We start from the raw sequence: 17,859 nt of genomic DNA, 5'->3' as shown, positions 1-17,859 counted from the left end.
AGTAAGCATAATTTGTTTGTGCTTAGTGACTTTTGTGCTTAAGCAGCTCTATGAAATTGGTCACAGGAGTTCTACTCCTTTGGTGGTAGGTAATTTTTCTGAAGCATCAGCCTGGGACGTTGGTGTGGGTCCAACTTCCTCTGACAGTAAAATTAGCTGCATCCTTCACAACATTTAAGACAAACTTAAAATCTCACCTGTTCAAACAGTTAAACTCACACAATTAGTTCTAATTTGTTTTGCCTCTTCAAGCGCCCTGAGCAAGCTTTTTTAATTATTTTTTAAACAAGATACTGGTACTAAACTAATTATTATTGAATAATACTTGATTAACATATTTAAAAACAATTAACGCTTTGAGCTCAATCGGTCGTCATAGTTGCGAGATAACAATGAAAGTAAAAACACCCTTGTCACACGAAGTTGTGTGCGTTTAGATGGTTGATTTCGATACCTCAAATTCTTAATCTGAGATCTCAAAATCAAATTCGTGGAAAATAACTTCTTTCTCGAAAACTACCTCACTTCAGAGGGAGCCGTTTCTCACAATGTTTTATACCATCAACCTCTCCCCATTACAAGTCACCAAGTAAGGTTTTATGCTAATAATTATTTTGTGTAATTACCAATAGTGTCCACTGCCTTTAAAGTCGTATTCAATTTGAAGACTAGCAGTATTTTGTTAAAAAAAAATTGTTGACATGTAAAAATAAAAACACTTTTAACATATTCCGGTTTCCCAGGGTTAAGTCTGTAACGACTATAATAAATTTGCATTAACTGACCCTCATTTTATTTGTGAATTTGAGACATATTGGCACTTCCCTTCCGCCTACCAGTACATTTTGCTAATCTATTTGAAAAGGGAAAGTGGTTATTTATATTTGTGCACTCAAACCATTACTGTTGTAGACAGGCAAGGATACTTCTTTGTTTTTTTTTATCAGCAGAGAGCGGGAGAAAATAACTTTACAGAATTTAAAGAAATATTTTCTAAGGCTGTGAGAACTCTTAAAATGTCGGCTAGCTCTTGGAAAATTACTTCTTTCTCGAAAACTACGTCACCTCAGAGGGAGCCGTTTCTCACAATGTTTTATACTATAAACCTCTCCCCATTACTCATTACCAAGTGAGGTTTTATGCTGATAATTATTTTGAGTAATTACCAATAGAGTCCACTGCCTTTAAAGGAACACGTTGCCTTGGATCGGTCGAGTCGGTCTTTGAAAAGTGTTTGTAACCGTTTGTTATAAAATGCATATGGGTAGAAAGATGTTGTAAAAGTAGAATTCAATGATCCACACAAACATGCCTCGAAATTGCACGGTTTTCATTTTACCTCGTCGACAAACACGGTCGGCCACTATGGGAGTCAAATTACATAAATGGCCGACCGTGATAGTTCGCAAAGTAAAAGGAAAACCGTGCAATTTCGAGGCAACTTTGTGTGGATCATTATATTCTACTTTTAAAACATCTTTCTAACCATATGCATTTCATAACAAACGATTACAAACTCTTTTTTATAGACCAACTCGTCCGATCCAAGGCAACGTGTTCCTTTAATACATGGTTGAAAAGTTGTTTCGTATTTTCACACAATGAAAAGCTTGTCTGTGCAAGACTGCACTTTCACTTTGTGAAAATAGTAATGACAGTTTCGTATTAACATCTGTATAAACATTTACATTTGTATGAACATTTATTAAAGTTTTCAGTGCAAGTTATGTCTGGCAATATAGTGGCAATAATATCTGAGGGTTGTTTGTTACAGTGTATGCGTTTATCAAGTTTTTAATTACTGATAAAACAAAACTCAAAATTTATTAAGGCTGGATGAAATGAAAGTCCAAACTATTTCATGGTCAAGCCAGGGTTGGATTCCATGCTTAGATTGAATTTCAGGCTATCAATAATTAGTGGCTGTGTTGTTATATTGTTCTCTCTACACGACACTATGTGAGTAAAGTTTAGACCATGCTTGCTTTCGATACATTGGTGGCTTTTAAAGGCACAATACACTATTGGTAATTACTCAAAATAATTGTTAGCATAAAAACTTACTTTGTAACGAGCAATGGAGAGCTGTTGGTATAGTATTGAACATGTGTGAAACTGTCAAACGGCTCCTTCTGAAGCGACGTAGTTTTTGGTCATTTATAGGCATCTGAAAGCACATCAATTTGTCTTTCGTTGGTCTCTTGCAACTTCGATGACCAAATTGGGTCCAAAATTTCACAGAATGAATTGGGATACACCAACTGAGAATACTGGTCTTTGACATTTAACCATTTGTTTTCTTCCCGATCCCTAGCAATGGAGTAACTAGGCCTAACTACAGATACAACAAAATTTATGAAGGCTGGATGAAAAGGTAAAGCCAGGGTTGGATTCCATGCTATGATTGGGTTTCAGACTATCAATGATTAGTGGCTATTTTGTCATTGTTGTTTTCTCTACACGACAATATGGGAGTACAAAATAGACCTTGCTTTCCACACATTGGTGCGTTTTAAATACACATTATCAAAATAATTGTTAGCATATACAAAAACTTAGTTGGTAGTGAGCAATGGGGAGCTGTTGATAGTATAACACATTGCGAAAAACGGCTCCCTCTAAAGTATAGTTTTTGAAAAAAGAGGTAATTAGTTTTTGTCACATACTAAATAATAAAATACTTATGATTGGGTTTCAGGCTATCAATGATTAGTGGCTATTTTGTCATTCACATAAATTTTCTCTGAGTTCACATAAATTTGCGCAACAAGCGTATATTTTTTTGTTTCATTGGTCTCTTGCAACTTCGATGACCAATTGAGTCAAATTTTCACAGAATTGTTATTTTATACATATGAATTGGGATACACCTAGTGAGCAGACTGGTCATTGACAATATTACCAAAGGTGCCCAGTGCCTTTAATCATTTATTTTTTTCCCCTGGCAATGGAGTAACTAGACCTATCATCACATCGTCTTATTAGCCAAGTCTATTTTAAGACCGAATGGACTCCGGTGACTGCCTTCTTGGACTCATAGGTTAATGGAAGAAACAGCATTGTCTCTTAATCCAGAAAAATCAAAACAACATGGCTGCACGGCCTGTAAATGTTGTTTAAAGGCACTGGGGTCGATTTCACAAAGAGTTAGGACTAGTCCTAGGAGATATACAAATTGCATGGATAGTCCGAAGTTAGGACGAGTAACCGGTCCTAACTCGAGATAAGACTAGTCCGACCTTACTCTTTGTGAAATCCACCCCTGGACATCTTTGGTAATTGTCAAAGACCAGGGGTCGATTTCACAAAGAGTAAAGACTAGTCCTAACTTAGGACTAGTCCTAGGAGATATACACATTGCATGGAAAGTCCTAAGTTAGGACGAGTAACTGGTCCTAACTCGAGATAAGACTAGTCCTAACTCTTTGTGAAATCCACCCCTGGACATCTTTGGTAATTGTCAAAGACCAGTATTGTAACCCCAACATAACAAATCTGTGAAAATTTCGTTCCAATTGGTCATCGAAGTTGCAAGAAAATAATCAGAAAGCCCTTGTTGCACAATTTGTGTGCTTTCAGATGCCTACAAAGAATACTTAAAGACTTCAGGCCTAAAGCTTTTCAATATTTGAGTAAGAAGTTACCTTTTTCTCAAAAACTACGTTACTTTAGAAAAATGAAGGGCCGTTTCTCCCAATGTTGTACTACTATCAAAGAAGCTCCCTATTGTTCGTTACCAAGTAAGTTTGATTCTAACAACCATTTTGAGTAATAACCAAACGTGTCCAGTTAGTTTACAAATATTATTTTAGTGTTATTAGATACGTGCTTGTCTTACTGTTTTTAGCATTGATTAACACCATATGGGGGAGATGATGTGATATGTTATACATGTTGTACAAAGGCTATCATATGGCGTGGCGTGGACAAATTTGCAATTATATCTTTAACATCTCTTGATATCATTATTTTTAACTATTTTGAAACCACCTTGTGTCATTTTTCTCCTTTGCTTTATTTTGTACCCGAACGTTTAAAATGAAGGAACATATTGTATTTTGTCGTCAGCATTTTGTATTGTCATTGTGTAACTGTCTTGCGCTTGTTTCTTCTTCGATGCATATTTGTTTGTTTGGTTGTTTGTCTGTGTGTTTTCTTGTCTGTATAAAGGCTGTTGTCTACAAGCCACGGCTTATCTAACAGCCTCATGCTCTCGCTCCTGTCTTGTACATAGTTAATTCCTAGTTATTAATTTATTATTTGCTTTTAGATTATATTGTTTTTTTTTATATAATTTAATACACTTTAGATTTGTTACATTTCTATGTACTGTTTAATTCTCACAATTGTTTTTTTTTTTCCAACAAGAGTACGGAATAAACGTTTATTGAATTGAATTGAATTGAATGTCTGGAAGATACTTCTAGTACGGTTCTGATCCGTGATTTTAGATTTGCAGTAAAACACAAAATGGCACATTGTTGTTTTTTAAAACTATGTGGTTGTAAGACGCTGCTCTAGAATTGCAAAGGTTGTGGATTCGAATCCCACCCAAGTAATATGCCTGTGATTTTATTTCACATAGCTCAGCAAAGTACACTGCCAAAAATGATTCTTCCCGTGACAACATCAACACCAACATGGTGTTGTCTATCCCCATTAAGGGCCTACTATATCGTGAAATTAACACCGTGTCGGTGCTGTCACATATTATAAGAGAATCAATTTAACACCCCAGTTTTTGCAGAGTACTGAGTATACAGTGCTAGCACAAATCGATGTAAGGGTAAAATCAAAATTAATATTCTTTATCCCCATGCAAATTTCCGTATGTTAATAACTAATGTGATTGTACAGTTTACAACATTTAGATTTTCCACTTGACACTTAACATTTCATTCCTATCCTAGACCCAACAATTTACTACAATGCACAGCCCACACAGCAAGCAAATAAACCAAAAACATGACACTTTTACCTCTCAAATCTCGGACAAAACAAAAATGATGACGAAGAGTTTTATACTTAAAGTTTATAAGCACAACGACCGTGTTTTTTTGGTGACATGGGATATCCGTTGGTTAAAACAAATGTCAGAATAAATTTCTTTAGATAAGCAAAATGTTTAGATAAATTTCTCCCCCGCCATTGTTTAAAATTTCATGAGCAACTTGCCAGCTGTAGTGTGTTCTGTCGCTCTGTCGATAATCGTTATTTGCATGAAATAAAAACAATATTTTTTTGCCATAATCGGATACGTCACTTCTGGTATCGACAAAAACAGCTGTTACGGCATTGTGTGGTTTTCACGCTGAGCTGTGATGGGGATTCCCTTGTGCCGGTGACGTCACCATATGGTAATTAGAAATTAATTATTCATAATGTTTAACGACGGCGTGTGGGCAGGCTTACGTGTATTGCATGCTGTTTTATCGGTGGCCCTTTTCGAAACTACGGCTCCATGATTCGGCTAAGGGTTTCAGACAGACGAGAGAACAGAGCCTGAAGCCGAATCCAAAGCCGAAGCCGTGGATTCGAAAAGAGCCTAGGTCCATTATGCTAAAAGCCAATGGTGTTTGAAGTTCTATTAGTTGTTCATATTATTTTTTATAGAATCCAGCATTTTAGTGAACCGACTAGGAAAGTGTCTATACATGTATCTCTCGTGTGGTAAACAAAATTCAAGTTAACCTCAGTGAGACTCGAACCAGTCACCCATTCGATAAGCTGGGAAGTGCTGTTGAGAAAATTGTCTTCTTCTTCGAGAAGGGATTTTTTTCTTAACACCATACGGCCGAACAATATTCTATAAGTGGGTTCATGGAGGAAGATGGTGGGACATAGCTTAATGGGTAACTTTGGGGATGGAGCGGTTGGGGCTTTTGGGAAAAAGCCCCAGCCGCCATCCATGCTATACCGGGTATCTCCCCCCCCCCCTCCCTGTCTGTTGCTAAATCTAGCTAGTAACAGTCAGGGGATCGATCAAAACAGACGTGGAAATATAATATAAAAATAAACCTCATGGGGAACGAGCTTGAGGTAAAGTACTGAGTTTTCTATTTCCAGAGGAAATAAAACGAATATAGTTTCTGGTAAGAAACAGAAACCCATCAGCCGCTGAAAAATATGCGACCTTTTAGCTTTGGGCAAAAATGAGTCATCTGTGATTGCTAGACACCTTCTGCATAGAGTGCTTAAAGAGACACTGGACACATTTGTTAATTGTCAAAGACCAGTATTCTCACTTGGTGTATCTCAAATAATGTGAATTTGGACTCAATTGGTCAACGAAGTTGCAAGAGAATAATGAAAGAAAAACCTTCTCGTTGCATCGCATTGTTGTTTATCATGGTTCAAAAACAAGCAGACTGAAGGGAACATGTTGTTCAACTTTACCAACTATATTTAGTCCATTCCCTTGAAAATAATATTTCATCAACATGAGCACGATAATGAAATTGAAAGCTTCTGCGCCTACTCAAAGATTTCTAAAATTTACATTACGGGATCTTCCATTTTAAAGCAAATGATCACATCAACCAAGTCCATGCCAAGGGGGAAATTAGCTGGTTTTGTTTTTCTAAGCGGTTATTGCCCTTCGTTAAAATAAGGTGAAAGTGTTCACTAATGACCTACAGCTAGGGCAGTTGCTTAAACTAATGCTCGTTCCGTGTCAGCAATAAAAAACAATCGAACGATGATAATCTTTTATTTGTGAACAACAACGTCGTTAAATGTAGTAACTATACTTGCCCTCCTCGCTACAATCAAAAATATAACAGTACATTTTTTTCCCCGTTCATGGGGGATGACAATTTGTTTAAAACCTTTGGTAAAGACCAGTAACCTCTTTTGGTGTATCCCAATATGCATAAAATAAGAAATTAGTGAACATTTCGTTACTCAATATTGGTCATCGAAGTTGCAAGAGAATAATGCAAGAACTAACCCACCTTGTTGCGCAAATTTAATTTGTGTGCTTTCAAATGCCTAATAAAAGGCTTCAGGCTTGAAGTATCATTAGTAAGAGTGATTCATGATTTTTTTTCTTTACGTTACTTCAGAGTGAGCCAATTCTTACAATGTTGTATAGCTCTGCATTTCTCGTAATACCAAGTCGGTTGCTATTCTAACAATAACTCTGAGCAATGACCAATATTGTGTCTAGTGCCTTTAAGTGCATTTATTATAATTTCCCCAACTTGCTACAAACATAACAAAGTATATTATTATCTCCCTTTCGCAAGGATGGCAATTTGTTAAATGATTGCCCTCCAGGGCAGTAGTTCACACTACTGCCCGCCAATTAATACATGAACACACGAGTAGCCTTGCAGATGAGTCTGGTTCGTCCTCCCCTGCCTGCCGGTCCATTAGCCCCCAAAGGATGTGAGCAGGTGACAGGCACTTGTTGTAGTTCCATCCTGTCTAGACTGTTACTCACCCCATAATGACATTACGATCATGTTAAGTATCTAGCTGGGGTTTACCACTATTGATATCATCAGAGGGCAATGAAACAAGGGCACAGCAGCTGTTTAGAATGCACTGCTAAGCGTTATAAAGCCTCTGTAACCAGGCGTTTTCTGCTTAGCCTATTGGAAGCGATACTCAGGGCCCAATTTCATAAAGCCTGTCATCAGCACAAACTGATTACCAGCCAAAATTACATAAGGTGCACATTGTTGTAACGGTGGTGCCCCACTCATTGTTCACAAATTTATTTGTCAAGCATTATTTTCTGCTTAAAGACCCTGGACACTATTGGTAATTATTGTCAAAGACCAGTCTTCTCACTTGGTGTATCTCAACATATGCATACAATAACAAACCTGTGAAAATTCGAGCTCAATTGGTCGTCGAAGTTTCGAGATAATAATGAAAGAAAGAAAAAACACCCTTGTCATACGTAACTGTGTGCTTTTTGATGCTTGATTTTGAGACCTCAAATTCTAAATCTGAGGTCTCGAAATCAAATTTGTGGAAAATTACTACTTTCTCGAAAAACTACGTTACTTCAGAAGGAGCTGTTTCTCACAATGTTTCATACTATCAACCCTGTCCCCATACTCGTTACCAAGTAATATGGTTTTATGCTAATAAATATTTTGAGTAATTACCAATAGTGTCCACTGCCTTTAACAGCTTCATGAAATTTGGCCAAGGGCCCAATACCACAAAATGTCATGCCCCTCCTAACCAAATCACTGACCCCTGTTAATTGACAACCCCTTTAGGATGTGTGGCGTGGTCCAGCGTAGGATATCATGGCTAATGAATTGACCAGTGTGCGAGATGGGTAAGACAATGAGAATCATGTCAACATGTGGTGACAGAGGCCATTACTGCATGGTTTTAAAGACACTGGCCACTATTTGTTATTACTCTAAATAATTGTTAGCATAAAAACTTACTCGGTAACAAGCAATGGAGAGCTGTTGATAGTTCAGCAGCAAGAGTGTTTTTTTTTCATTATTGTCTGCCAAAATTTTCACAGACTTGTTATTTGACGCATAACATGGTGGGATACACCAAATGAGAATACTGGTCTTTGACAATTACTAAAGGTGTCCGTCGACTTCACAAAATTCTTCCTAATTTAAGACTAATCTTAAGACTTAGGACGAGTCCCAACACTGCACTGTAGCATGCAGACCTTTAGATTAATCCTAAGTTAGGACGAGTTACTCGTCCTAACTCCAGATAAGACGAGTCCTAACTCTTTGTGAAATCGACGGCAGCTGTGTCTTTAAACAAAGTAAGCGCCGGTGCAATGGGAGGGGGCACAGTCGCTCTTGAGCGGTGAACACAATAGATTGTTTTTGCCAAAGGCTCACGGCCCCGGAAGACGTCTTTGAGCGCATAACATTTCCTGACCTTCCTCCTGGAAGACCTTTGTGGTTTCTTTGCCAAGCTTCGAAAAAGCATAAACAATCAGTGACACTTCTCGTGTCATTATTGTCAAGTCCTTGCCTGATGTATTGTATGGATTTATCCACGAAATGGATGCAACCGTCAGATGTAGCACCTCGGTTTTGTTTGTTTTAGCAGTCACACAAAAAAATATCAATTTAGGAAAGAGCGCCTCCAATCATTATTTTCCTTTGAGTTATTGTAGAGCTTGAAGAAGTTCGAGGCAAATTCCATAGCACCATGTAATGGTTTACAAGGTGATGTGGTGCAATATGCAGCCAATCAAACCAGGAACACCGGGCTTCTTTTTTTGATAAGTGCAGTGGGTTCTTTAACGTGTTATACACAACAGACGGAACCAAGAGCTTCACGTCACACCCGAAGGACGAGACACCGTGTCACGACCGGGACTCAAACCCACCCTCTGCTGAACAGAGACACCAGAGCTCGAGTCCGGTGCTCTTATCCGCTCAGCCTCGACACACCAAGATTATCTTGCTTAAAGTGACAAAGAATGTGCCATTGACCTGTAGCCTAATGTTGATGTAAAATTGTATTTGTTTTACCTTTCAGTTGATTTATTTTTACCACAATCAGTGTTTGACCCGCATACTTGAGGGAAAACATGAACATTATGAAGAATATATGGTAATTATAAAGCTCGACATTATAAAAGGACCGCACAAGGTATCCAGGGGCCATCAGTGAGTCTTCAAAATGTCTTTCCGAACGTCAATTCTTAAGGGAACTGCATATTTTCCACTTCCTCGCATCAAATAGAATCCTGGATTTTTATAGATAGATGTAGTTCGCTTGCTAAAGGGAGTTCCCAGCGGTAAAGTGTAGGCAACAAAATATGTTTGGTTCCCCCATTCCTTAGTTGTTTTTCACGTCTGGTCCCACTCATAAAGAACGAGAAGCTTTTCGTTGTTTTCCCGATCTCTTTGTCATGTTTTTTTCCCCATCTTACTTATTATATCCCCTTTTTGCTGTCACTTCAGAGTTCTACGTCGGTGTTTACCGAAGTACGATCCAAGAGACCTTATAACTGGCATTGACATTTGGCTGAGATATGTTACGGGTGGTGGGATGGCGTTACGGACGGCACGTCGACGTCGTCATTGTAACTTATATCGGATTTACGGGGCCAGGGAAACTCGTTTTAGTCGACTTAAATGCCTGTAAATAGCCGAAATGCAGAATTGGAATTGTTATTGTTCACTTCTATAATAACTTGCAACAGAAACAATACATATAAAAGAAAACGTAACAATGCTATATAACTTTAAAGTAATAATATTGTATTAATTTTGTTTTTTTACCCATACACCGATGTGTGTTAGCACTGTATACTCAGTACTTTCCCGAGTCCTGTGAAAAATTATCACATAAAATAATATCGTAGGTTATCTGGCATAACATTGAAGAATAAGATTATGCGTAAATTTAGGTATAACACGTGGTCTATTGAACAGTCATGTTTTTGACTACCATGCGAACTATTAATACGCGCCATCATTTAAGTGGTTGATTTGCGAGGTTAGCAAAGTTTCTCGATTGAAAAATATCCAAAATCTATACGTGGACGAAGAAAATATCGTTGTAAAAATCTGCTGATCAAAACAAATCAACCTCGAAGAAACACCATTTGTGAGTGGGGGATTCTACAACTTGAAACTGTGGAATTTTGGCGCCTTTTATGGAACTCGATTCTCAAAGTGAAGCTGCAAACTAATGCCTTTTAGCGTATTGAGTAATGTGCCAACTTAGCCTCATTATAGTCCGCCATATTATCTCATGGATCACTGATATGAGTGCAGCAATATGGCAGACAAGATGCTTTAGTTTACGGGTTACTTTTATTGTACCGACAGGGCCTCGTTTTAATGTGCCAAATTATCCTCACATTGTCCGCCATAATGTGCTACTCCCGAATCACTGATATGAGTGCAGCAATATGGCAGACAAGATGCTTTAGTTTATTGGTATGGTACCGAAAGGGCCTACTCGTGTTGTCTTTAAAATAATTCGATTATTAATTTTCTCTAAACATGCACAGCACATTTTATGCCCCTGTCGATTTCTGTTAACATTTAACGTAGGAGTGGATAACTTATTGAGAACAATTACTTATTAATTCGTGTAAACGAAATAGTTTTATACATTGTCATATGCTGCTGGTTATGGGTTCGTCGTCAGTAAACGAGTCAATTATTCAGGTGGGGTTTGCGGTACTTTAGCACCACGTGTCAACTTAACTATCAAGAAAACAGGGTGGGGATGAGTTAGTATTTAGCAAATCCACGGAACGACAAGGCTATAAACTTTGAATGTCATGAAATCAACATAACTCGTTTGAGAAGTTTTGGCTCTGAGAAGAGCCGGTGGTTGACAGCTCACTTCTCTGAATACCGCAAACATCACCAGAGTTTCAAATCCTACTTGGTCAATTATTACGTGCAGGTTAACGCAGCTTTATTGTGACCATTTCGGTTCATTAGCGGTATTATTTTGGATCAGATAATTTAATGAGATTGACGCTAAGTGCAATGGAATCTGGGCCACGTGGCCTTTTAATAACGGCCCTCCAACGTAAAGGACAAGGATTTCAAGATTTCACTTGAGTTTTATCGAATTCAAAAAGAACCCTTTCTTCACATCAACTGATGGTTCATTTAAGATGCTCTGAGCCATGTACGTCCACTCTGACGCAACTTGCAGAGGGTTTCAGATAGGGATGAACTTTAGGAAGCCGAGTTGCAGTTTTGATGACGCAAGCGATGACGTAAGAGGCGTGTTGTGTTTATTCGGATCCTTCTGTTTTCTTTTGGCGGGACTGAGATGAAGTAGGTCGGCTACGGGTAAATATCGCTGTACTGTTTCCAATAAGATTTGTTGTTTATATATCGTGACATTCAAAATGTATAGCCTTTTGTTCCGTTGATTTATAAATAACTCATCGACCATCTTGGTGTTTTTTTCTTCTATAATGTTGATAAGCAAACGCTGGCGCAGCTAGCGCTAGCTGTAACCCGAGGGCTAGAAGATATCTGGTGTAGAGAAGGTTCGGTTTAAAGACACGACACTAATTGTAATCACTCAAAACAATTATTAGCATAAAAACTTACTTGGTAACGAGCAATGGAGAGCTGTTGATAGTATAAAACATTATGAGAAACGGCTTCCTCTGAAGGAACGTACTCTTTGAGAAAGAGGTAATTTCTCACTCAAATAATAAAAGACTTCAGGCCTGAAGCCTTTCATTATGTATCTGAAAGCACAACAATTTTGTTTTTATCTTTCATGATTCTCCTGCAAATTCTATGAATAGTTGAGCTTTAATTTTGACAGGTTTGTTATTTTATGCCTAAATGTTGGGATACACCAAGTGAGAATACGAGTCTTTGACAAATTGCCAAACGTGTGTCCAGTGCCTTTGAGCCCGGGAGGAAAACCATAGCGTATGGACTTGAAGGCAGTGGACACTATTGGTAATTACTCAAAATAATTATTGGCATAAAACCTTTCTTGGTGACGAGTAATGGGGAGAGGTTGATGGTATAAAACATTGTGAGAGACGGCTCCCTCTGAAGTGCCATAGTTTTCGAGAAAGAAGTAATTTTCCACAAATTTGATTTCGAGACCTCAAGTTCTAAATCTGAGACAAAACAACTTTGTGTGACAAGGGTTATTTTTCTTTCATTAATATCTCGCAACTTCGATGACCGATTAAGCTAAAATGTTCACAGGTTTGTTATTTTATGCATATGTTGAGATACACCAACAAGGCTAGTCTTTGACAATTTACCAATAGTGTCCACTGCCTTTAAACCTGATCCGTGACGAGTCGCCGTCCGAGTTGAGTTCGAACCCGGGTCCACGTATAGGTGGACAGGTTGCCAGCACGTATAGTGAAGAGGTTACCATGAGACAATCTTCAACACATTCAGAAAAACAGAGAAGAGGTGGACGACAAGACTTATGGAGTGGCAACAAAAGACAGGGAAAAGTAGAAGAGGCAGACAAAGAAGAAGATGTAGGGATAACATAAGATCTTATGAAGGAACAGTATGGACAAGAAGAGCAAGGAATAGAGATGTATGGAATTGCAACCAAGGACAGGGAAAAGTAGAAGAGGCAGACAAAAAAAGAAGATGTAGGGATAACATAAGATCTTATGAAGGAACAGTATGGACAAGAAGAGCAAGGAATAGAGATGAATAGAATGGCAACAAAGAACAGGGAAAAGTAGAAGAGGCAGACAAAGAAGAAGATGGAGGGATGACATAAGATCTTATACAGGAACAGTATGGACAAGAACAGCAAGGAGGGCTACACATCCCACACTGTATAACCACAGCCTATTTAAACTCATTTAAACTCAACTTTACACATTTTATAGATTTGAACAAATAAAGAGTCCAGAAATAGCCACCAGCATTCCTCAAAAATGATTTTGTAAGTTGGTAACATGAAAAACCGGAAATAAATACATCCAACACTGTGATATCGGGGCCCTTCTTCCGTTTTATAATGTTCATTAACGGTCGTTCATAATTCCCAATGCGAGTTTTTACGCCCACAACCCTTCGCTTCCGATGGAACTGAGACTTAAAAATAAAGCCCCATCTACGGGGCTAATAGTTAAAATAACCCATCTACATGTCAAAAACATCAATACAAGTATTAAAATCCCACATACACAACAGAAAAGGAATCCGTGAATATACTATTGAACTCCCCTATGGACTCCAGTGACGTCATGTAATGACATCATATGACGTCGGAGTACGCACGTGTTTGGTGATATAGAGACGGATTGTTTTCCAATAAATTACTTGGTCTCTTAATGAACGGCGAGCAAAGGCCATTTTGCGGGGCGACTGCACAACAGCTATCGGCAAGTAGTAATCAGTACAGATTATTTACCGTTGTGAGTTGCGTGGTAAAATCAGTAAAATAATACACCATTATTTTTCTATCTTTACACCACGTCATTGTCGGAAGTGTTTATAACCCAAACTTTTACGTTGGGTCAATAAACAATGGTTAAGGTTTGCATACGAGTGTCTTATATATTTGGGTGTAGTTAATTTATTGATGAAGTGTTTTGTATATTTGAGCGTTTGCATGTGAGATTTACTGTTTATTTTTTGTTTGGAAGATTTGAATGTAGTAAAGACGGCAAGTTGCACATGTCGTTTTGGTGTCGATGTTATTTAGTGCAATCTTGTCTTTTCAAGTGAAATGTCAAGGCCTAAGTGTATCATTTAAAGGGTTCGGTCAGCGAGAAATCCTTTTGAAATTACAAAACTCAAATAATATTTTAAATGACAATACAAGCGTGAAATCTAAATATCTTGGAATGTGTACATTTTGAGGTTTTTGTTTTTGTTTTGGTGTATATTTTAACACCCTGTTCTTGAAGTGTAAAATTGACAGCTGTATTCTTGGTTAAAAAATGAATAACTAATGGACAATTAACATTCCCCAGAACACGAGCAGGGTATGCTGTTCGAAACGTCGAGACAACACCGGGGCCCAATTTCATAGCACTGCTAAGCACAAAAATTTGCTAAGCATGAAATTTCTTCCTTGATAAAAACAGAATTACCAACCAAATTTCCATTCGTTGCATATTGCTTGTTACTGGTATTTAGCTGTTTGTTTGCTTATCCTGAAAATCATGTGGAAATTTTGATGGTAATCTTGTTTTTATCAAGGAAGAAATTTCATGCTTAGCAGCTCTATGAAATTGGGCCCGGCTCTTTTCAGAATCTCACTTCTCACAAACTTGCGTGTATACAATTGTGTATACAATTTGTTTATTTCTCAAATAAGTTATTCATTTATAGATCTTTATACCGGATATAAATGCCAGCACAGCGGCTGTTTTACTCTAGATAAGCATAAACTAAACTTCTTCTGTTTTGTTGTTAAACGTTTTGCAAAATGTTTTCGTTAAAGGCAGTGGACACTATTGGTAATTACTCAAAATAATTATTGGCATAAAACCTTACTTGGTGACGAGTAATGGGGAGAGGTTGATGGTATGAAACATTGTGAGAAACGGCTCCCTCTGAAGTGCCATAGTTTTAGAGAAAGAAGTAATTTTCCACAAACTTGATTTCGAGACCTCAGATTTAGAACTTGAGGTCTCGAAATCAACCATGTAAACGCACACAACTTCGTGTGACAAGGGTGTTTTTTTCTTTCATTATTATCTCGCAACTTTGATGACCGATTGAGCTCAAATTTTCACAGCTTTGTTATTTTATGCATATGTGGAGATACACCAACTGTGAAGGCTTAGTCTTTGACAATTACCAATAGTGTCCACTGCCATTAAGCATGTTTAGGCGCGTTGTATCCTCACCAACGTAATGTATGATTGAAATTCACTTTGATCACGGGCTAGCTTTGGCAAGTGCCCCAGCTGGCTAGCTCAGTTTTAAAAACGTCCATATTATCATTTGAAATATGGCCCAGCGACAAAGCTGACTAGTGAAATGACAAGCTAACTAGTCATTCGGGCCAGTCATTAAAAAATGGTAAGGGGCAAACCCAGAACGTCTCCAAAGACAACTGACATATGGATACATTTGGTAACTGTCAAAGACCAGTCTTCTCACTTGGTGTATCTCAACATGTACATAAAATAACAAACCTGTGAAAATTTGAACTCAATTGGTCGTCGAAGTTGCGAGATAACAATGGAAGAAAAAACACCCTCACGAAGTTGTGTGATTTCAGATGCTTGATTTCGAGATCTCATGCGTGAGGTCTCAATTCAAATCAATTCAAATATCGAAAACTTCCTTTCCTTCAGAGAGAGCCGTTTCTCACAATGTTGTATTCTCAGAACAGCTCTCCATTGCAAGTTACCAAGTAAGTTTGTATGCTTACAACTATATGAAGTAATTACCAATAGTGTCTAAGTACCTTTAAGTAGTCGTTGGCCGCGTTTAGATTTCAAATTGTTTCACGTGAGAGGATATGAAGCCTTTACGCATCGATGATTACAGCTTGTGGATAGATTTACAGTCCGCCATGTGGGTGTCATCACGTAACATACACTGCCTTAACATTGTAATACATTGGCTACCACACCGTGCATAGACTGATCCTTATTCTGTGGGATTTACAAACACATTTTACTACTGCATTTTGTTGCATTGATTATAATGAATTGGAAAGGTCAAATGCAGGAATGGATTGCTAACTATCGGGAAAAATAAGGAAATTTTACAGTTTGTTTAGAAAATATGAGGATCAGAAGAAATCTAATCCGTATCTTTCAAACACAAGGAGTACTATACCTTCAATATTATGTCCTGCTGCTACAATGATCGACAAGCTAATTGCGTTAAAACCCATGATTAAAGACACACTCAGTTATAGTCTTTGACCTTGAATGTGTTCCGCATATCTGCTAGAAAGCTTTTTCAAACACCAACGATTCTAATTTTGAGTAAGTCCCTTTAATGTGCGTTAGAGACGCAAGTTGTGACATTCTAGCCAATAAACACATCTCATGCCCCTGTACACACGAAACACCTCTAAGCTCAACGTAGTGAGGGACTGACGCATGGAAGTCAATGCTGAGACGTGTAGTACAGTACGGCATGGAGGAATAGTCTATTTTCTTCACCCGTGATTATATACGGTTGCGACTAGTGCATCTGCCTACTCTATCTTAGTCTGCGCTCAAGTCGTCTACAGTCTTATTAATGTGGACTGCGTCTGGTACTGAGGATGCAGTGCTATAGGGTTGAGGAGATGGGGTCACATGGTGTCTAGGAGCAAAGATGTTAGTAATCGATAGGTTCTCTGCAACCCATAATACACTGGGTCAAACCATGGAGGAGGGAAATGGGGCTCAATTTCATGGCTTTACAATGCCGCATGAAAGAACACGGCCAGATCATCCAAGATGGATGGTCATGGTTTCAAAAAATATGGGATTTAAAGAACTCTATCAAATATAATAAATGTCATTATGTTAATTGGTGTTCTGATATTTGCACGGTAAGCCTCCGCTTCCTGTGTCTTCAAGATACATAAAGAGAATTATCTTAAAGATGTACATGTACCTCCTTCTCATGTACACTGTCCACAAAACCCAGTGGGCGTATAAAGGGTTAAAGGGGCAAGTTGCCTTTTGGACTTTGGTGACTGCAAAAAGCTTTCTGAAGAAGAACTCTGAACATGTCCCTCTATTTAGCCCCTATAAGTGCCCGCTTGGTGAAGTTTTCACACTCAATTTCGAACGTCCAACCTATGGAGAGGTGAACAAAAACCATACATTTAAAACAAAATCGTAACATTCGCCTATAACTTCATTGGTCGGTTGATTAAATGCTCGATCTGCTGATTTGATTTGATTTTGACTCACCGGTCGTTAATTGTTATATGTTTTCAATAATATTTCATCGTTCATGCATGGCCACTCTTTGACACCCACTTGCAATTTGTTATTTCTGCCTCCGTAGATTTAGCAACTATAACCAGGGATGCAGGTTAAAGGCAGTGGAAACTATTGGCAAGTGTCAAAGACTAACCTTCACAGTTGGTGTATCTCAACATATGCATAAAATAACAAACCTGTGAAAATTTGAGCTCAATCGGTCATCGAATTTGCGAGATAATAATGAAAGAAAAAAACACCCTTGTCACACGAAGTTGTGTGCGTTTAGATAGTTGATTTCGAGACCTCAAGTTCTAAACTTGAGGTCTCGAAATCAAATTTGTGGAAAATTACTTCTTTCTCGAAAACCATGACACTTCAGAGGGAGCCGTTTCTCACAATGTTTTATACCATCAACCTCTCCCCATTACTCATTGCCAAGTGAGGTTTTACGCTAATAATTATTTTGAGTAATTACCAATAGTGTCCACTGCCTTTAAACCGTGAAAGACTTCCTCTGTGTACAGGAGGAGAAGCAA

Source organism: Asterias rubens, chromosome 7, assembly GCF_902459465.1.
Source record: "Asterias rubens chromosome 7, eAstRub1.3, whole genome shotgun sequence".
NCBI classification, from domain to species: Eukaryota; Metazoa; Echinodermata; class Asteroidea; order Forcipulatida; family Asteriidae; genus Asterias; species Asterias rubens.
The sequence above is the reverse complement of the archived record's forward strand: the minus strand, read 5'-3'. Positions refer to the sequence as shown.